The 20,093-nt window shown below is 43.8% G+C and overlaps 1 pseudogene; it reads left to right on the top strand.

Annotated features, from left to right (window-relative positions):
• Positions 1-9,929: 9,929 nt before the first annotated feature.
• Positions 9,930-14,842, top strand: LOC139359273 (protein FAM182B-like; annotated as a pseudogene).
• Positions 14,843-20,093: the final 5,251 nt, after the last annotated feature.

Consider the following 20,093-nt stretch of genomic DNA (forward strand, 5'->3'; position numbering starts at 1 on the left):
ACTCTGACCTTTATCCTGGGGGCAGCAGGGAGCCATGGGAGGTGCAGGAGCAAGGCTGTTTCTCCCTCAGCACTAGCACAAGGAAAGGCCAGGGAGGCCCTCAGTGGAACCTTGCTGCTGGATTTGTTGATGTGCCTTTTCTCCTGTCTGCACTAGGGTCAGAATGGCCTGGGGCACTGGGCACTTCCTGCCAGGAATAGAAGGCCCCACAGCTATAGCAACTCTCTCCCTTTAGTTCTCTGGAAAGATAAGCAAATTATTCAGCCTCTCTGAGCCTCAGTTTCCTCATCCATAAAATGGGGACAACATACCAACCTTGCAGATTGTGAGGATGTTATGAAATCAGGTGTGCACAGCATAGCAGGTGCATTTTTGGATCCTATTATTGCATGTGAACCAAGTTGCCTTGTAGAAAATGCACAGGCTCAGGGGACCTGTGTTTCAATCCCACTTTGCCCCTGTAATGTCCACCTCTAAAGGATGATGGAAAGATTAAATTCAAGGAGATGATGCTTGTGCAGCACCTGACACCCAGCAGATGCCTAAGAACCTTGTCTGTCACCCACCTGAGCAAGCACAAGCAGTCCTGCTCCTCCTGCAAGCACTGAGGATGCTGCCTCTGCTTGCTGAGAACACTGCTCCTCCTCCCGCTTTGCAGGGGGCATTTTGTAGGTCTCAGTGTCTGGGCTTGCTGTCTTCTCACCTGCCCCTCAGCACAGGGCTCAGAGAACACATTCTTCACCCTTGCAAGAAGCTTCTCCATGCATCCCCACCCCTGGGCTTACTGAGTGCATTCACCTATTGTCTTATTTATAATCAGGACTGAGCTGCTCCCTGCTGTATAGATGAGGAAATGGAGACCTAGAAAGAGAAGGAAAGACCAACACTTTGAGCACCTGCAATGTGCCTGAGGCAATGTACCCATTAGCTCTGCTTCACAACAGCCTGAGAGGGACGTATTATTCTTCCCCTATGTAAATGTGTGTTGTGAGGCTCAGAGAAGGGCAGTGACTTGTCCAAGGTCACACAGCAAGCAACCGTCAGTGGCTGAGGCCAAATCCAGCTCTTTCTGACTCCAGAGTATGGGATTTAGAGCAAACATTTGCAATGTGGGGTTGACAGATCCATCTCTGGGGCATGTTTCGAGGACCAGATGGGTTCATAATTGTGAGAGTACCTGATATGGTGCCCAAGGACTGGGAGTAGAAGCGGAATTCCATCCACCTCCACCTAATCATACAGAGAAAAGGAACAGGAGCCCAGGGAGGGCAGCGTTGTGCCCAGGCTCTCAGCAAGCAGTAGGCAGAGCCCAGGCCCCTGCTTTCCCATGCCCAGCCTTTCCCACTTCAGGGAAAGGCCACCTCTCCAGAGACTTTGCCTCCCCCGGAGAGTGGACTCTCCCTAACTTTCTCTGACCAGACAGGAGAGAGAATGAGAGCAGAAACTGTCACTTCAGCACACGCACTTGCAGCCTGAGGCTGAAGCTGGAATCCCAGACTTTGACACTGAAGAAGGCCTCTCCACAGCCTTTCAGCATCCTCCACGTGAGACCTTCATGAGCACCTTGCTTCCCTCCCAGGGGAGAAGGGGTGCCCCAGAGACGCTGGGGCCCTTAGAAGGCACTGTGAGTTGGCAGTAATTGCAGCAGCGTGGCGGGATTGCGGGAGGTGTAGGAAGCAGGGGAGGCAGATCACAGCACTCAGGATGGCCAGAGCTGAAGGCATCAGAGTCCCCTTCCTCTGCTCTGCAAACAAAACCCACAGCACATTCCCCTCCCACTCCACACCTCCCATGGTCAGCAGTCGTCTCCAGTGGAGGAACAGTGAGGCCTCGGGAGGACAGCAGCTGCTGCTGGCCAGGTTAGGTGTTCTCCTGTTGAACTGCACATGTTGTCAGCATCAGACAAGGTCGCTCTGTGACCATGAGGGGTCAAGATAAAGCAAGGTCACTTGGTAACTATCATGGCTCAACTTATGCAAAACATGTACAAAAATGACCTTACACCCCACCCCCCCACCGTGTCTGTGTCATGACCACAACCTCTTTGTCAATTGCAGTTAGCGTTGGTCTTGTCTTCTTTCCTTCTAGGTAAGATTGAGGAAGATGCCAGGTGATAGAATCCACCCTGCCTCTGACAGCATCCAATCTGGAGCAAAGGCTTCCTTCAACCCTCCCTCAAGTCCCCAATACAAGCCCAAATTCTGGAACAGGTCCTTTCCAACACCTCCTTCAGAGATGCTCCCTGGCTCCAGGCAGTGCTTGTTCCCCTCACTATAGCAGGAAGCCCAGCTTGTGAACTGCAGGTGTGCTCCAGGTGGTCGCTGGATGCGGGGCATTGACAGATGGAGCCCATCGATACCCCCGGTGTATAACCATGTAAGCATATCATCCCCCACCTGCACATGAGGAAACGGAGGTCCACAGGGTGGGGAAGGGGAAGACATAATTTGTCCTTCAAATGAGATACTGGTGAGATGTGAGAGGCAGCACCACTCATAACTCAGCGAGGCAATGGGTGCACTAGGACCCTCCCAGGCAGATTGGGTGTGTGGTCGCCCCCATTACACAGCATGGGTGGGAGTGGGAGAGACCACACATGGGTCTCAGCACCTCTCTACTGGCCTGACCTCCCTGCAGAACCCCAGGACAGAGTTAGTATCTCCTTGCCGACAGGCCTGGTCACCAGAGATTCTTGCTTATGTCTAAGGTCCCTGTAGTTGTGGTTCAGAGGATCGGAGCTACTCCCAAGATTCAGCACCACACAGGCACTGCACAGCACTGTACCACGGTGGTGGGCACTTGCTTTCTAGATAGGGCCCATGTTGCCAGCTGGGCATGATGCATCATTTACCTTACTTTGAGTGGAATAGGTGGTTTTATAGAAAAAAAATTGTGCCAGGCATGGTGGCTCACGCCTGTAATCTCAGCACTTTGGGAGGTCAATGTCGGTGGATCACAAGGTCAGGAGTTTGAGACCAGCCTGGCTAATATGGTGAAACCTTGTCTCTACCAAAAATACAAAAATTAGCCAGATGTGGTGCTGGGTGCCTGTAGTCCCAACTACTCAAGAGGCTGAGGCAGGAGAATCACTTGAACCCAGGAGGCGGAGGTTGCAGTGAGCCAAGATCATGCCATTGCACTCCAGCCTACGCAATAGGGTAAGACTCAAAAGAAAAGAAAAGGAAAAGTATTTGTAGATGAATGAAGGTGGTCCCTTTGAATGTTGGAAACAATTTTATTTTAGCCATTGGTCTGGCATTCATTCTGATGGAGTGACAGGCCTCTCTGCCTTAGTCAGCAGAGCACAGGAGTGTGCTACTTCTCCCCTCATCTGAAGACTCAGGCCATGAGCAGAAACACCTGTCCTCTGAAACACCAGCAGAGAGGATGTGCCTGATGGCACCATTCACTGCAGAGACAGAAATGACCCAGAAAGAAGAGGGAGTGTCTTCCCGGGGGTGTGTCCTTTTGACCCAGCATGGGGGGTATCTCCCTTCCTAGGCCAGGACCCCCAGCCTGAACACAGAGGCAGAGAACATATGAAGGGCTCCCATTCTCAGGTGGACCAGGGTGCCAGCTCTGAGCCTGTAGTCCTGGTCACTGCCCTTTTCTCCACAGCATGGCTGCCACCATCCTGGACTGCTGCACAGAGGGGCTTTGCAGAGATCAGCATGACAAAATCATCACTGAGATGCTGCAATAGGAAACTGTGATACCTTCATGGGCTGCCAAAGCAACCTAAGCTATTTGCGTCACTCAGTGTGCCCAGACGGCTGTGTGTCTGTCACTGCCTCTAGTGTGTCCACGTTACTTCTCTTCTCCTTCCTGAGCTTCTGCTCTGAACTATCTCTAACTTACAAGCAATCAAGCTCACTAGATTCTGAGCTCTTTGGGGTCAAGGACTGAGTCAGTAGTTCATGTCTCTTTATAGAGATCACAGCTTAGTATCTGGCACTTAGCAGATGCTCAGCCAATGGCAAGTGATTCATTTGCCAGGAAGCTGAATTTCATCCATAATCCTAGTCAATGCAAATACATTCTGCCAGTGGGGTGTGTGTTTCCGCTGAAGGCATTTTCCCAGGCTTTGTAAATACATACAGGCCGTTTAGAAATTTGAATGTCAAAGAGTAAAAGAGCTTAGAAAGTAAACATTGGAGAAGTGTGGGAGGGTGGTATTATTTGCAAAACATTCCTGGGTCCTTGTGAGTTCTCTATACCCTGGATGACCACCAATTCTGGGTCAGGCTAGAGACCCAGCTGGACCCAGGAGATACTGAGGTGAGTAAAGCCAAAGTGCCTCCCTTCAGCAGGAGGCAGGCAGCCACAGCAAAGTGATAAAGGCACAAAACCCAGAGGCAGCAGAGAAGCAAGGACTACCTTGTTCCAGGAGGCTGTGACCTCAGGAAGAGCTTTCAGAGGAGGATATCTGTGCAGGATTTGGAAGGATGAGCACAAATTTGCCCAGCAGACACGGGAGCCAAGGACATCCTGATGGAGGAGAACAGCTTGGGTGAGAGTGTGAGCCACAGGATTGAGCGGCACAGGCATGGAACTGGAGGAGCAGAAAGAATGAGAGGGATAAAGTTGGGAGGTCAGCAGAGGTCAGTCACAGAAGGTTTTGAATCCTGGTGAGGGAGCAGTGGGTGCCGCACGAGGGACTTGGTCCTGAAGGACATGCAGTTAGCTCTGAGTGAAGATGGAGCACGCCATCCACCAGGGGAACCACAAGATGCAAGAGAAGTAAGAACCCTGAGAAGCCTGCACAAAGAATGAGGGGCCCAGGGGTAGCACCAAGAAGGTCCCTGTCAGAGACCAGCTTTGAAGGGAGACAGAAAAGGCTCTTGAAGGCCTCAGCTGCTGCAAACCTCCTCAACAAATCATATTTTACCTTCAGATATTTGCTAAAGAACACTACCTATTGGACGAGCAATGGTCCATTGATAATAATTATCCCCTCACTGTACCTTTCTTTACAATTCTCAAACTGCTCTCGGGTCCAGTGTCTTATTGGAACCCCCATATAATCCCATTTTGCAAATAGGGAAATGAGATCCTGTGATGTCACACTGAGATTTGCAGTAGTTCCAGGCTAGAAAATAGGGAGCACTTTCACCTCAGCCCTGCATATGAGGCCCAAAGTTCCTTTTCTGGGAGGGGGTTCTTAAGACCATCCAGCAGCAAAGTCTTCTTCTTCCTCCTTGGGCTTCTCCACACCTGTGTCCAAAGCCTCCTTCTTCTACTCCCTTGTTCTCAGGTACCACTACAAGTTGTTGGGCAGGGAGACCTCCTGCTGCTGCTCGTCCTAGGGTGCATCCTCCAAAATGGATGCATTGTGGTTCAGCCAACACCTGCACCACCTGCAGCCCAGGGCTCCTGTGTTTAGGGAGGGTCTGGGGTGCCTCCCTATCAAATGGAGATGCGCTGGGGCTGCTGCCTTTGCTTGAGCCCATGTCCAGGTCATCTTGGCAGTGACCAAGGGTGCAGGGCCCTGGGGACAGGCTAGAGGGCTGCAAGGGCAAAAACCAAGAGGATGAGGGGATCACTGAGTCAGACCACGTGTATTCATATCCCAGAGACTAGCTGCAAGACCTGGGAAAGCCTGGTTCACCTCTCTGGGCATCAGTTTTCTCCCCTGTAACATAGGAGATATAACAGTTATCTCTAAGCTTCACAGCAGGTAATGTGTGCAAAGTACTTCGCACAATGCCTGGCATATGATAGGTGATCATAAACAGGGCTACTGTGATATCATCATCTGAGCTAGGTCACTCGTGCACTTCTCCAATCCTTCAGGGTTCCCCTTTGTCCCTCACAGGGCAGCAGCAAGTGAAAGGGATACCCCTGGCCTTGAGGATCTCACATCTTCTCATTTCCCAGGGGTCTCCGTCCAGTGCCCACACATGCCTGGCATGCAGTAGGCACCTCATCCACATCTGGTGAAAGAGTGGAAAGCAGGTCATTGTCGTGTATTGTTTGGTACAGAATCTGCAGTAGGGAACAGAGAAGTGGGTGACTGTGGTTGTGCCCACTAGTTCCTGTCCCTGAACTTTCAGGGATCAAGAGGCCTTAGCAAGTCGTACAAGGGAGTGGGCACTGTGTGGTGGGACAGGAGGCAGGTACTAAGAAAGGCAGTGGGGTAAGGAGAGGAGTTCTGCCTGTGGGGTCTGGGAGATCCTCCACTAGAACCTCACCAAGGGCCCCGGGCAGGTCATCCGTCCTCCCAGAATCTCTCTATGCTCCTCTGTATAATGTGGCTAGCCTGGAAGAGATATTTGCACAATCATGTTCAGAGCAGTATCATTCACAATAACCAAAAGGTGGAAGCAACACAAGTGTCCATGGATGGATAGATGGATCAACAAAATGCTGTCTATGCATAGAGTGGAATATTGTTCAGCCTCGAAAAGGAAGGAGATTCTGACACCTGCTGCATCAAGAATGAGCCTTGAGGACATTAGGCTGAGCAAAATAAGCCAGACAAAAAAGACAAATGCTCTATTATTCCACCTTTCCAAGGTACCTAAGAGTAGTCAAATCCATACAGACAGACAGGAGAAGCGTGGCTACCAGGTCCTGGGGAGGGTGGTGAATGAGGAGTTGTTTTTTAATGAGTTACAGGGTTGTAGTTTTGCAACATGAAAAGCATTCTGGAAATTGGTTTGTGAATGTACTTAATGTCACTGAAATGTACACATAAACTTAGTTAGACAGTAAATTCTATGTTATGTTTATTTTACCGCAATTTTTATAATGGGGTAGTTATGCCTGACTTCTTGCATTGCTGTAAGGATTTCATGAGATAACATATAAGGAACCACCCAGCATGTTGCCTGGCCCATAGTAACTGCTCAATAAATCACAACTGGATGCTACTGAAGATAAAGTTACCTGACTTCTGTGAGACCTGCTCTCCTCAGTTGAAAATTCTTCCAACAAACATTAGATGAGACCCTATTGTGTTATACTGGGTTCATAAATAGCACTCCTCCTTTTCCCTTCCTGCAGAGTAAAATGAATAGAAGACTCTTCTCTGCACCCGAAAAGCTCAATGCTGATGGTGAGAAGGGAATGCTGGGTGGAGGGGTTCCTGGAACCCCTGTGAGGGTTGCTCTTCCCTCAGATGTCTAGAAATGACGCAGGGTCCCTACATCTTCCACCCCCAACCACAGTTGCCTTGCATTTCCCAGCTGGCTCTATAATTCCTAGAAACTGCCACTTTTCTGCTTCCATTACTTCATGGCCCAGTCAGCACCATTATCGTCATCACCATCATCACCATCACCACCCTTACAATCACCATCACTATCATCACCATCACCATTCTCACCCTCACCATTCTCACCATCATCAGCACCAGCATCTTCACCATAACTATCACTATCATCACCACCTTCACCATCACCATCCTTACCATAATAATTAGTGTTACCCTCCCCATCCTCATAATCATCATTGTTATCATCATTACCATCATTATCATTATCACCATCACCATTCTCACCCTCACCATTCTCACCATCATCCTCCTCATCATCACCATTATCCTCACCATAACTATCACTATTATCACCGCAACCATCACCATCACCATCCTTATCATCACCATCACAATCATCACCATCACCACTCTCACCATCACCATGTTCACCTTTACCATTCTCACCATCATCATCACCATCATCATCCTCGACATAACTATCACTTCATTATCATCACCTCCACCTTCACCATCCCCATCCTCACCATCATTATCATCTCCATCACCATCACAATGATCCTTGCTACATGGAACCTTGCATTCTTGGTATAAGGGTTCTTGGTTGAGGTCATCTAACACATCTTGTAGGATAGAAACCCCACCCCTCAGGGTCTCACAGCTGGGGAAGTAACTGATTCTCGTGAGGTCATGTTCCTGTTGGTGATGTGTGATGTCACAAGACCAATAAATACGGGCTGAAGCCCATGGCATCACTTCTTTTTTTGTAAAATAAGCTCCATCATCAGTAGTAATTGTATGATAGCAGAGAATAAGAACTCAGCAAATGTAAATAATTTGATGCTATGAGAAGGATATGAAGGGGAGTCCATATTCCAATATGCGTCTATTCCAGTGAGGGCAATTCTTTACCACTTCCATGAAGGAAGGGAAAGAATATTATTACAACATTACCAGAAATCTGTCTGGCCTAGGCAAGTTAGTTCCTCTTTCCAGGGTCTCAGCATTGCTCACTGTCGGCAGTTAGGGCACTCATCTGGGCAGTAGGCAGCACTGGTGCAGGGAAGTTCATGTTATTGGAAACATGTAGCATCTTCTCCTGCTACCATCGTCACATTGTCCATGAACCCACTGGGCAAACGCCAAGGAAGCTGGGAAAAGCGGCTGACTGGTATCCACAGACCAGCCATCATATGGCCGTTTTATTGGTAGCCTCTCCTACTCAAGGATACTAACACGAGGTTCTCATAACCAGAATATAATCATCCATATCAGGATATCCACATTCACCCAGCACTACTGTCCAATCAACAGATGCTATAATGTCATCCAAATGTTCTCAGTTGTGCCCTAAATACATTTTTATTTTAAGTTTGTAATCCGGGATCCAATCCAGGATTTCCCATTGCATTAATTGCCATGTCTTTTAAGCTCCTTCATCTTCAAACAGTTTTGCCTTATTTTTCACAACCTTAAGAATTTTAAAGAGCAGAAGCATTTCCTTTTGAAGGATGTGTTCACCTTTTTCCATCTGATGTTTTTCCACATCCAGACTTAGGTCATGTATCTTTCACAAGAAAACCACAGAAATAATGCTATGCTCTTCCTAGGACATCACAGCAGGAGGCACACGATCAAGTTTGTGCCAGATTTCTCCACCACAAAGTCATCATTCTTCCAATTGTAATTGATAAGTATTTAATATGAAGATATTAATATACATACACACTAATGTATATTTATATGTAAAATATATACAAAATATTATTTCAATATCTAACCAATATAAAAGTTATTAATTAGATATGTTTAATTTCATTTCCTACTAACTCTTCAAAATCTGGTGTGTATTGTACCCTGACAGCACATCTCAGTCCAGCCTAGCCGCATTTCAAGTGTTCAGTATGCATATGGCTGTGGCTACCATATTTGTCAGGGCAGCACTAAAGCACTAAAGAACTTCTTTCTTGGAAAAGTTCTAAGCTTTCAAAGTGTTTGGCAAATACATTTTATAAAATTCTTCAGAATCCATGAATAGGCAATTACACATTTAGTAAGCCATAGAATCAAACATGACATTAAAAAGCGAATCCCTTGATAAAAAAGAAGGTAGGCAAAATTTTCTTCAGAACAAATGGAGAAATCGATGATGATTATCTAACATGCCCATTATTATTTATTAACATCCTTCATTAATACTCCCAAACCCCATCAACAGGTAAATGAATAAACACATTGAGGCCTATCTGAACAATGTCCCAATTCCTTGCCATTCTTACTTCTTTTGCAAGCAGAAAAGACTCAGTATCAGCAAAGACTATTTGGATAGTTTGTTCTTATGACAGTAGTTGTAATTTCCTGGAGGTCTATGTGATATCAGTTATGTACTTCAATACCTTCACAAGTACTTTTCCTGTTTGGCCATTTTCTGCAGTATATCCATGCTTCCATTTTCTCTATTCTTTTATTTCTATCCTAGACTTTTCTTTCATCCTGTAATTCTTTATCCTAAAAATACTAATTGAAGGATAACATCACAAAATACTGTATTTCTCTAGATGATACTCCAAATTGATACCTAATATACAGAAATGACTATCATGGACATAACCCACAACATGTGAAATGCATGGCTCATTCTATTGACATTAAAAAGGAAAGTTAATGACAACTGAATTTCTAGTCATTTTCCACCCAAACAGTTGCTTATAAAATGGCAGGGAATTGTAGGTGTGTATGTAGTGGCCATTTTTTGGTGGGGTGTTCAGGAACTCTCCTCTTGAGCCCCTCTTTTCTTTGAGGAATATTTCAATGAGCACCAATTCGGTCTGACACAACCTACCAGCCCCAGCCCTGGAAGTGAGCATGATGCCCAGCTCTGGCCAGAGACTCTACTCTTGTATCATAGCAACTGATTCAGTACTTTTCTTTTGGAATCAACAGGAAGGACTCTTGCTTTTTCTACCACTGTGGTGTGCAAGGACAAAGTAAAGTGAGTTATTTGTAGCACTTCTCTCTACAGAAAGAGAAGAAAGTCATCTTCAGAGGCAGAAAATGAGGTTAAAACACAAGGAAAACTGTCAAGAGAAAGAAGAACATTTCTTGATGATTTCATATAAGCCCCTGGGTCCAGCTATGCATGACAGTGACTTGGGTTAAAGCTCTGTCACTTATAGGAACATTGACTTAAACATAAAATAAAGTATTACAAGCTATGAACTTTTAGATGAAAATACAGAAAAAAATCTTTGTAATATTCAATTAATTAAAAATTTCTTAGATGAAGCCCGAAAAGCACAATGCACAAGAACAATTAATAAATTGGGCCCCATCAAAATTAAGAGCATCTGCTATTTGAAAGACAGTGTTATGAGAACAAAAAAGAAAACTCAGACAAGGAGAAAATACTTGCAAATCTCATATCTAATAAGGGATTTGAATCCAGAGCATATAAAAAACCTATTAAAATTTAATATGAGAAAATAAGCAAAAGAAAAAAAAAAGGAAGAAGCAAAAAAAAAATGTGAACATACACTTTACCAAATATATACAGATGGCATGCAAGTACATAAAGAGACACTAAATAATTTTAGGCATTATGAAACTATAATAAAATACTATTGTAAACACGAAAATATCTAAAATTTTAAAAGAAGGCCCATACAAAATGTTGGCAAGAGTGTGGAATTCTCATATACTGCTGATAAAAATATAAAATGGTACAACCATTTTGGCAAACATTGTGACAGTGTCTTAAAACTAAGCCTAAACCTATTAGCTATTACATTCCTAATATTTACTCAAATTTATAAGAACTTATGTACATGAATGTTTATTGCAAATGTATTTGTATAAGTCCAAAACTGGAAGCAATGCAAAAACCCATCAGCAGGCAAATGGATACATAAGTTGTGACCTAACCTCACAATAGAATACTACTCAATAATAAAATTCATGACCTATTGATGCCTGCAATATAGCAGAATCTCAAAATAATTATGCTATGTGAAAGATGCCAGACCCCTCCAAAAACAGGTCCATGCTATACTTTGTTTATGTAAATGTCTAGATGAGGCAAACTATTTTATAGTTACAGATTGTTGATGGCCAGGAAGGGTGTAAAGTAGGAAGGTACAGAAAGTTTGGGATTATGAAAGTGCAAGGGGCAACTTTTATCCGTGCTGAATATGTTCATTATTTTTATTTTGGCGATGGATTTGCAAGTACGTATAAAAAATAACACACCACTGGGCACGATGGCTCACGCCTGTAATCCCAGCACTTTGGGAAGCCGAGGCAGGTGGATCACGAGGTCAGGAGATTAAGATCACAGTGAAACCTCGTCTCCTCTGAAATACAAAAAAAATTAGCCGGGCGCAGCGGCGGGCGCCTGTAGTCCCAGTTACTCGGGAGGCTGAGGCAGGAGAATGGCGTGAACCCGGGAGGGGGAGCTTGCAGTGAGCCGAGATCATGCCACTGCACTCCAACCTGGGCAACAGAGCAAGACTCTGTTTCAAAAAAATAAACAAACAAACAAACAAAAAACACACATACAGTATTTTTGTTTCATTCTTACAAAAGCACAATTACTTGCTAATGCGATGTGTGTGCCTGTTGGACATGCAGCACAACTTTTCAGATCTTAAAATCGGACTGGATCTCAACCACTGGACCTGATTTCCTATTCCACACTGACTTTAGCACAATACTTGCTTTTATTGTGGTAATTAACAACACCCACCTTAAAGGTAAAGAAACGTACTTCTAATTACTTTTGAAACTATGAACTGCTTCAGGCTAGTAGTTCTTAAGGTCTCCAGCAAATGCTGCTTTGTTTCCCTCAAAAATACACAGCCTGGGCAACATGGCAAAACCCCATCTCTACTAAAAATACAAAAATTAGCCAGGTGTGGTGGTGCATGCCTGTAGTCCCAGCTACTCAGGGAGGCAGAGGCTGCAGTGGGCCTAGAACTTACCACTGCACTCCAGCCTGGGGGACAGAGTGAGACCCCCATCTCAAATACACACACGCACATATACATACTCACAAGCTATCCACTGGTGCCGCTGTCAGTTAAACACAGTATCTCAGGGCACCTTAGCACACAAGTGTGAGAGCTGTGGTCCTAAACACTTCAATTAAAAGTGAAACATCTCTGGCTGGATTTTTAGAATATTTACTTTTTAATGTTTTTATACTATATATTTATTTTTTACATTTTAATTAATTTATCTGAATACAAGAATACAGACATTTTGCAAGCAAAACAATGGAAAACATGCCCTGCAAACACTAATCAGCACAAAGCTCATCTTGCTATGTTATTGTTGATAGATCAGACATAAGCCAAGAAACATTGCTAGAGATAAAATAGATTTTATGATGTCAGTCACTAGAAAAGTATGCCAATTTTAAATATGTACAAATATAAAATATCCCTTCAAATTATTTACTACAGAAACTGATACAACGAAAAGGAAAATAGGCTAATCTACAATATAGATTTTAACATTCCCTTCAATAAGTGACGGAACCAACAGATAAAATCCATGAAAGGGATATTTGATGAACACAATGAGCAAACTTGACATAAACTGACATACACAGAACCCGACACTCAACAACTACTGAATACACAACCTTTTCCAGTGTGTGTGTCATATTGAACAACATAGATGATATGTTGGAATTTAAAGGGACTCATCACAGAATATTCAGTTGTGGTATTTTGCCTAAACTTGTCTGGCCTTCAACAGGGTTCAAATACAGTTAAATTCTTATTTCATCTAAAGAGTCCTGTCCTTTTTTTTTTTTTTTTTTTTTGTACATTTTACAGCAACAATCTAAATTTGCATAACAACTGAACCTAGCCCTTGGAACTTGAAGTTTATTCTAGTCAAAGGCAGATTAAACTGTCTAAGTAATAATGTCCTTCAAATTGTTGTCCCCAGTTCCAATAATGGAGTATAGCTCCAAGAAACTAACAGACTATTTGTTCTTCATAGCATACATTCTGTGTTACATCAAAACATGGTATAAAGCCTTGAAATCAGCAGCAGAGAGAAAATGAGATCAACAACCATCTAGCTATGACCTCACTACTGAGTAATGATGCTTTTAGCTGACTCCTTTACTTGATTCCTAACTGCTTATTTCTGGCAGGGAAGCACTAACCTCTGACCAAGCCGACCTTTTAAGAAGTGAGCAGGACGAACAGGCTCCACCACCAGTGATCAGTTTAACAAGCTGCAGCTCTAGTCACTGGCTGCAACTCATATTGTGGGTGTCAAGAGCTCAGAATTAACATTGAAATACTACTGACTCCAAAAGAAACCCAGAAATCTCTGGGAATCCAGCAAAGATAGAAAGGGTCCTCTCAATAGTCACCACTCACACTTTGCTTTGTTTTGGAAACTATTTTATTACATATGGAGAATATCACAAAAGTATGCCTGTTCCTCACTGTTAATGCTAACCCCAAAATGGTAAGACTCTTGCGGGTTGAAACCCCCAGGCTCTCACTGGCCCTTCAACAGAAGACGGTGAAGTCACCTGCAAGAGTGATTGATCACCCAAAAGCTTCCAGGCTGGACGAGTCAGGACTCAGTTCTTGCAGTTCCCAAATTCACAGTTCTCTTGGGACATGGTTATTTATGGAGCTCCCAAAGATGAGCAATTCCACCCAGGAAATTCTGTTTATAAAAGATTATTCACATCTAATTATCTCAGGAGACATTAACACAGCAATGTTGCAAATTTCCCATTAATTGTTAATCCATGGAGAAAAATTGGACAATTATTTTTTAAAATATGAAAAGCTTCATACAATAAAAATTATACTCCCATATGTGATTCAATTTCTATTCATTAATGCCGGAGAAGTTAATAATTACGAATTGACAGTGGTAAAAATAAATAAATAAATAAATCATTCATCATTGGAGATGTGCAGAATGTTTAAAAGAAATACAAATTTGTTATTGGCTTTAGGGCGTTTTATGCTTTCCATACGCTCATGGCTCTGTATCTCTCTCTCTCTTCTCTCTCTCTCTCTCTCTCTCTCTCTCTCTCTTTCTAATTTCAGTTTCTTTGGATTTCTCCTGCTTAGAAATGACGAGAGAACTTTGGATGTGGAACGTGGAGGAGGAGGAACACGAAGTAGGGGTCTGCACGTGGGGTGGTGAGCGCTGTGGGTGCCCAGCAAAGACACTGCCTGGTCCACATGCCGGAGGGGTCTCTGCGCCCCAGTAGGCATTGCAGCTGATGGTGAAACTTTTGGCGTGGTGGAAGAGTCTCCACAAACTTTGGAAGGTGTCCGCTGCGTCCTCCATAGCCCTGTATCCCTGCAGAGGGCGATAATCTGGGGGAGAGGAAAGTCCCGCTCGTGGGCTAGGGCTGGCTGGCTGGAGCCACTTGCGCAGCGCAGCCCTGGCAGAGGTGCAGGCGGCACGGGCCACGGGGTTAGGGGAGCCCAGGAGCCACGGCGCCAGCGCTCGCTCACCAACAGCTGGGCCCTGGTGTCACAAGCTGATGTGAGTTACGTCTTCTTGGGGCCAGAGGGGTCCCAGAAAAGCTGCAGACCAGGGCTGACCAGCGGGCAGCGTGGTGGCCACGATGGAAGGTGACGGGGTTCGCAGCGCCAGGCGACCCAGCAGACCGCAAGCCCAGGCATCCCGAATTGCGAGCAGCACCGCGGGAAGGCCCGGCGATGGTGACGCGGCTGCCAGAGCACAAGGCCCACGACCCAGTCTCAGCCGACAGCCCATCGTCAGCTAACTTCAGGAACCCCGGGCCAGCTGAGGCCCGGGCCTCATGGGCAGGACAAAGGGCAGAGGGTGCACAGGCGGGGCCCAGAGCCAGCAGCGCGGGCCTAGCTCCACCGCCGCAGAGCTCGCAGGGCGCAGCAGGCACCTGGCAGCGACCAGGGCTTCCAGAGGAGGCTGCGCCCGCCCGCAAAGGCTCCTGCCCAGAGTCCAGCCTCTCCGCAGGGACTCCATGTGCTCCCCCTTCTCATTGTCCTTGTCTAGTGCCGCGGCAAGGTCCTCGCTCCCATGGCGCGACTCCGGGTGAGCAGGAGACTGGGCTGAGCATGTGGAGCAGAGCGAGCACCGCCAAGAACCCAGGGAGAGTGACGCCCCAGGGCGGCACAGGGGGCCGCATTTAAGTATCAATCATCTCAAAGATTTTATGACATCTTATAATATATATGTCTTATATCTTGTGATATAATTAACACCACTTCATTGTGATTATTATAATTATTTTTATACCAACACATCTTCAATTATTAATATTCCCAGTTGCTAGAGAAAAATGAGAACGAGTTTTGAAAGCCTTACTTCTGCCAATGGAAGCATATTCCAGCATGTCGCCAAAGCAATCCACTTGCCACCACTTTCACCAAAAACATTATTGCACAATTATACTATCCAGCCCTTATATACTTTGTGTGTGTGTACTTGTGTGTATGTATGTTATATATGTAATATATATGTTATATATATGTGTGTATATATACATATATATATAAAGTATGCCAGAGACGAACAAGTATTAGAAAAGTAAATGCACACAGGTTTACACATGTCAGTGCTATGTATAATGTGGTGTACTACATATAGATGTCCAACAGTGTGTGATCCAGGCCAGAACAAGAGTCCTGGTCTTAAGCAATTCTTTCAGGGTCAGTCTCTGGAAATAATGCTTTGGATCAAACATGCAAGAAAATTAATGGGTTTTAAAGACTATTCTAAGTCAACTATAACATTTCATTTCATTTCATTTGGGGATTTCTCTCCCTTATAATATCTACCTCATTTTGGATGGATTCCTTGAGGCCTGGTTTACTTTTCTTTTCCTCTCTGTACATCGCTGCTCAGAGTGATGAATGGAGTTGTATTTTGAATAAAATAGCTGAGCATCCTTGTGTGAGCAATGAGCATGATGGTATTTAGACCTAACATTTCTCATTACGGTGTTTAGAAAACTCAAGCAGCAGATTAGCAGCTGATCCCTTTAACAGCTATTGAATACATGAGGCAAAGCTCAATGCTGGGCCTTCTAAGTGAATGAAAAAGAAATGAAATAAATGACCAATATGACCCTACAGTGAGTGCTACATTAATGCCAAGTGTGTTTTGGTTTTTTTACATTTGGAGATGAACTATTGGAAATCTTTAAAATCTAGGAGCAATTGGTTGGTTTTGAGGCAGGCAAATGCAGTTTCTACAAATCAGGTTGTCAGTAAATGAACATGATATTTACTCCAGGTGCCTTTACTGAAAATCTTTTTTATTTATTTATTTATTTATTTATTTATTTATTTATTTATTGAGACGGAGTCTCGCTCTGTCGCCCAGGCTGGAGTGCAGTGGCCAGATCTAGCTCACTGCAAGCTCCGCCTCCCGGGTTCACGCCATTCTCCTGCCTCAGCCTCCGGAGTAACTGGGACTACAGGCGCCCGCCACCTCGCCCGGCTAGTTTTTTTTTTTTTGTATTTTTTTAGTAGAGACAGGGTTTCACCGGGTTAGCCAGGATGGTCTCGATCTCCTGACCTCGTGATCCACCCGTCTTGGCCTCCCAAAGTGCCGGGATTACAGGCTTGAGCCACCGCACCCGGCTACTGAAAATCTTAAGAAAGCTATATATTTATCCAATGACATTTGGATTTTTAGCGATATACTCTTTTGATATAGAACTCTTACTTCAGAATGTATCATTTTATATCAGCAAGAGAAAATTTCCAATCCAGGTCTCCTTATCATTTTTAACATGTGTCAATGAAGTAAAGAGGAAGGAAGTTAAGGCTGAAACATTCAGGGTAAAGAACATTCAAATTATTTAAATTTAATTTTTATATTAGAATGATTGAAACAAAAATAATTTATCAGTCCAGGTACAGCAGCTGATTCCTGTAATCCCAGCGCTTTGGGAGGCCAAAGTAGGAGGATCATTTGAGTCCAGTAGTTCAAGACCATACTGGGCAGCATAGTGATTCCTTGTCTGTATAAAAAATAAACAAAATTAGCCAGGTGTATTGGTGTGTGACTATAGTCACAGCTACTTGGGAGGTTAAGGTGGGAGGATCTCTTGAGCTCAGGAGTTTGAGGCTACAGTGAGCTGAGATCACATGCCACTGCACTCAAAGCTGGGCAACAGAGTGAAACCTTGTCTCAGAAAAAAAAAGAAAGGAAATAATTTATCAAGACAACTGTAAGAATTGTGTTCTTGGATTTAATAAAAATATTGATGAGTATTTTTTCTGGACATAGCAATGTTCTAGGTACGAGGTTCTAAGTAAGGTTCTAGGGCATGAAAGATGCATTCATTGCTTTTGGAGAATTTATAATCCATTAAATCCATTTATAATCCATTAAAGCATATTAATAAAATGTGCAATGTCCAGGATCTCTTTGGGAATCCACCAGAGAGGCTGCACATGAGCTGAACCTTGAAAAATGAGTCACATTTTAAAATGCAAGAAGTAGAGAGTAAAGCAGGACAAGTAAGGTACCCAGAAAACAGAAACCTAACAAGAGAAAAAAGCAAGGTGAATTCAAAGAACAGGTAAGCAGAATGGAAGGCTTTCAACTGACAGCTGGTGGGCAGGGACATTAAGCTGGCATCAGACTGCTAAGAGCCTGGAGGATCAGACTGAAAAACTTACCGATTAATTATTTAAATATGGCTCATTCCTCTGTGTAAATTGGTGGGTCAAATTCAGCCAACATGCTGTTTTCATGTTGCCCCTTGCTAAGAATTATTTTTACATTTCAAAAGGATTGTTAAAAATTAATAATAATATGCAACAGAGAGTTTGTGGCTCCCAGAATCCCAAGTATTTACTATATGGCGTGTGGTAGAAAAAAAAATTGCTGAAGTTTAGGACTTCTCACACTTAGGTTTCTTTTCAGTTTTCTGTTTGTGTGTTTGTTTATTTGTTTGTTTGTTTTGAGACAGGGCCTCACTCTCTTGCCCAGGTTGGAGTGCGGTGGCGCGACCATGGCTCCCTGCAGCCTCATCTTCCTATGCTCAAGAAATCCTCTGACCTTAGCCTTCCATGTAACTGGGACCACAGGTGCACACCACCATGCCCGGCTATTTTCTTTGTGTGTGTGTGTGTGTGTGTGTGTGTGTGTGTGTGTGTGTGTGTGTATTTTTGGTAGAAATGGAATTTCACCATGTTGCTCAGGCTGGTATTGAACTCCCGGGCTCAAGCAATCCACCTGCCTCAGCCTCCCAAAGTACTGGGATTACAGGGGTGAGCCAATGTGCCCGGCCTTCTTTTGAGTTCTCACTGAAACAGAACTCTTTGTAATTTTTACAAGGCCAAATTTAGCCAAAAAACCAACACACAAGAAAACTCAAGATGCCCAAGTAAATTTCAATAGCATATAAACAACAAATAATTGTTTATTATAAGTATACCCCGCACAATATTTTAGATGTATTTAAACTACAAAATTTTCACTATCCGAAATTAAAATTTAACTGCTTGTGCTATAATTTTCATAGAAATTCTATGTTTGCAATTATAAATAAACTAAATGCGATTTGTAGGTTTTCTAATGTGATCCATATTATTTTAGAATGTAATGATGTCATGTATAAACTTAAAGAATATTCCACTGATCCTTTTGTCTAAGTTTCTGGTTTTCTTTTAGTCATGATAATCCATAGGAATAAACCATGACTTATACCTACAGTGTACAGTGCATTATTTCAACATAAATGTGTTCATTGAAAGGTCTTGTCTTTCACCTCTACAACATGGTCTCTAGTACACTATAGGAGCTTAATAAATGTTGATAGAAGAATAAATACCTGGAGATTCAAATACCTAAGAGAAGGCATATTAGGGTTCTCTCAAGAAAGTGAACCAACAGGAGATAGATGATATAGATATAGATATAAATAACAAGATTTATTATAGGAATTCACTTATGTGATTATGGAGGCTGAGAAGTCCCATGTTCCATTTTCTGCAACCTGGAGCCCCTGGAAAGCCAGGAAGTAGTTCCAGTCCAAGTCTAAAGACATGAGAATTATGAGTGCCAAGGAGGTAAGTCCCAGCCTGAAACCAGAAGACCAATGTTCCAGTTCATGGATCAGGCAGAGAGAGGGTGAATTCTTTCATTATCCAACTTTTGGTTCTATTCAGGGCTTCAGTGGATTGGATGATGCCCATCCATACTAACGAGGGCCATCTGCTTGGCTCAGTCTACCAATTTAAATTCTAATCTCACTGGAAATGCTCGCACAAACACACCCAGAAATGACAGTTAACCAAACATCTAGGAACCCTGTGACCAAGGCAAGTTGAAATAAAAAGTTCATAATAAGACAAGATTGGCAAGTGCTCAAGGTTGGCTTATCTGGCACACTTCCTCCCTTTACTGATTACTTTGATTGCCAGCGGTCATTATCGCTTTTTCTTACAAGCCCTCTCACTCTTCCCCTCAACACTGCACTCCACACACACACTACCAACCATTTTGAGTTGACGCACACTCAGGTTTTTTCTATCCCAGACATGCTATAGAAGTTCAGAGAGAAAGAAAAGATAGGGATGACTGCAAGCAGTGGGGTCACAGAGAATTCCTGTAAAGACAGGGGTTAAATGTGGCTCAGAATTGAGGTAACCTTGTGAGGATCGGTGAGGTGGAAAGTCTTCTATGCTTTGAGAAAATGATGGAATATTGGAATGAATCTCATGTCTCAAATGAATCACAGATGTACTCATTTGTTCTTGATTAGTACATTCACTTGGGAGAGCATAGAATTGTAGATTTCAAGACATTTACAGTGTTCTAATAAGAAGAACTTTGAAGACTGGGTGTTAGAAGTTATGACAAAATTTCCTAGTCAACAGAATAT

This window comes from Macaca nemestrina, chromosome 17, assembly GCF_043159975.1.
Source record: "Macaca nemestrina isolate mMacNem1 chromosome 17, mMacNem.hap1, whole genome shotgun sequence".
In the NCBI taxonomy this organism is placed as follows: domain Eukaryota; kingdom Metazoa; phylum Chordata; class Mammalia; order Primates; family Cercopithecidae; genus Macaca; species Macaca nemestrina.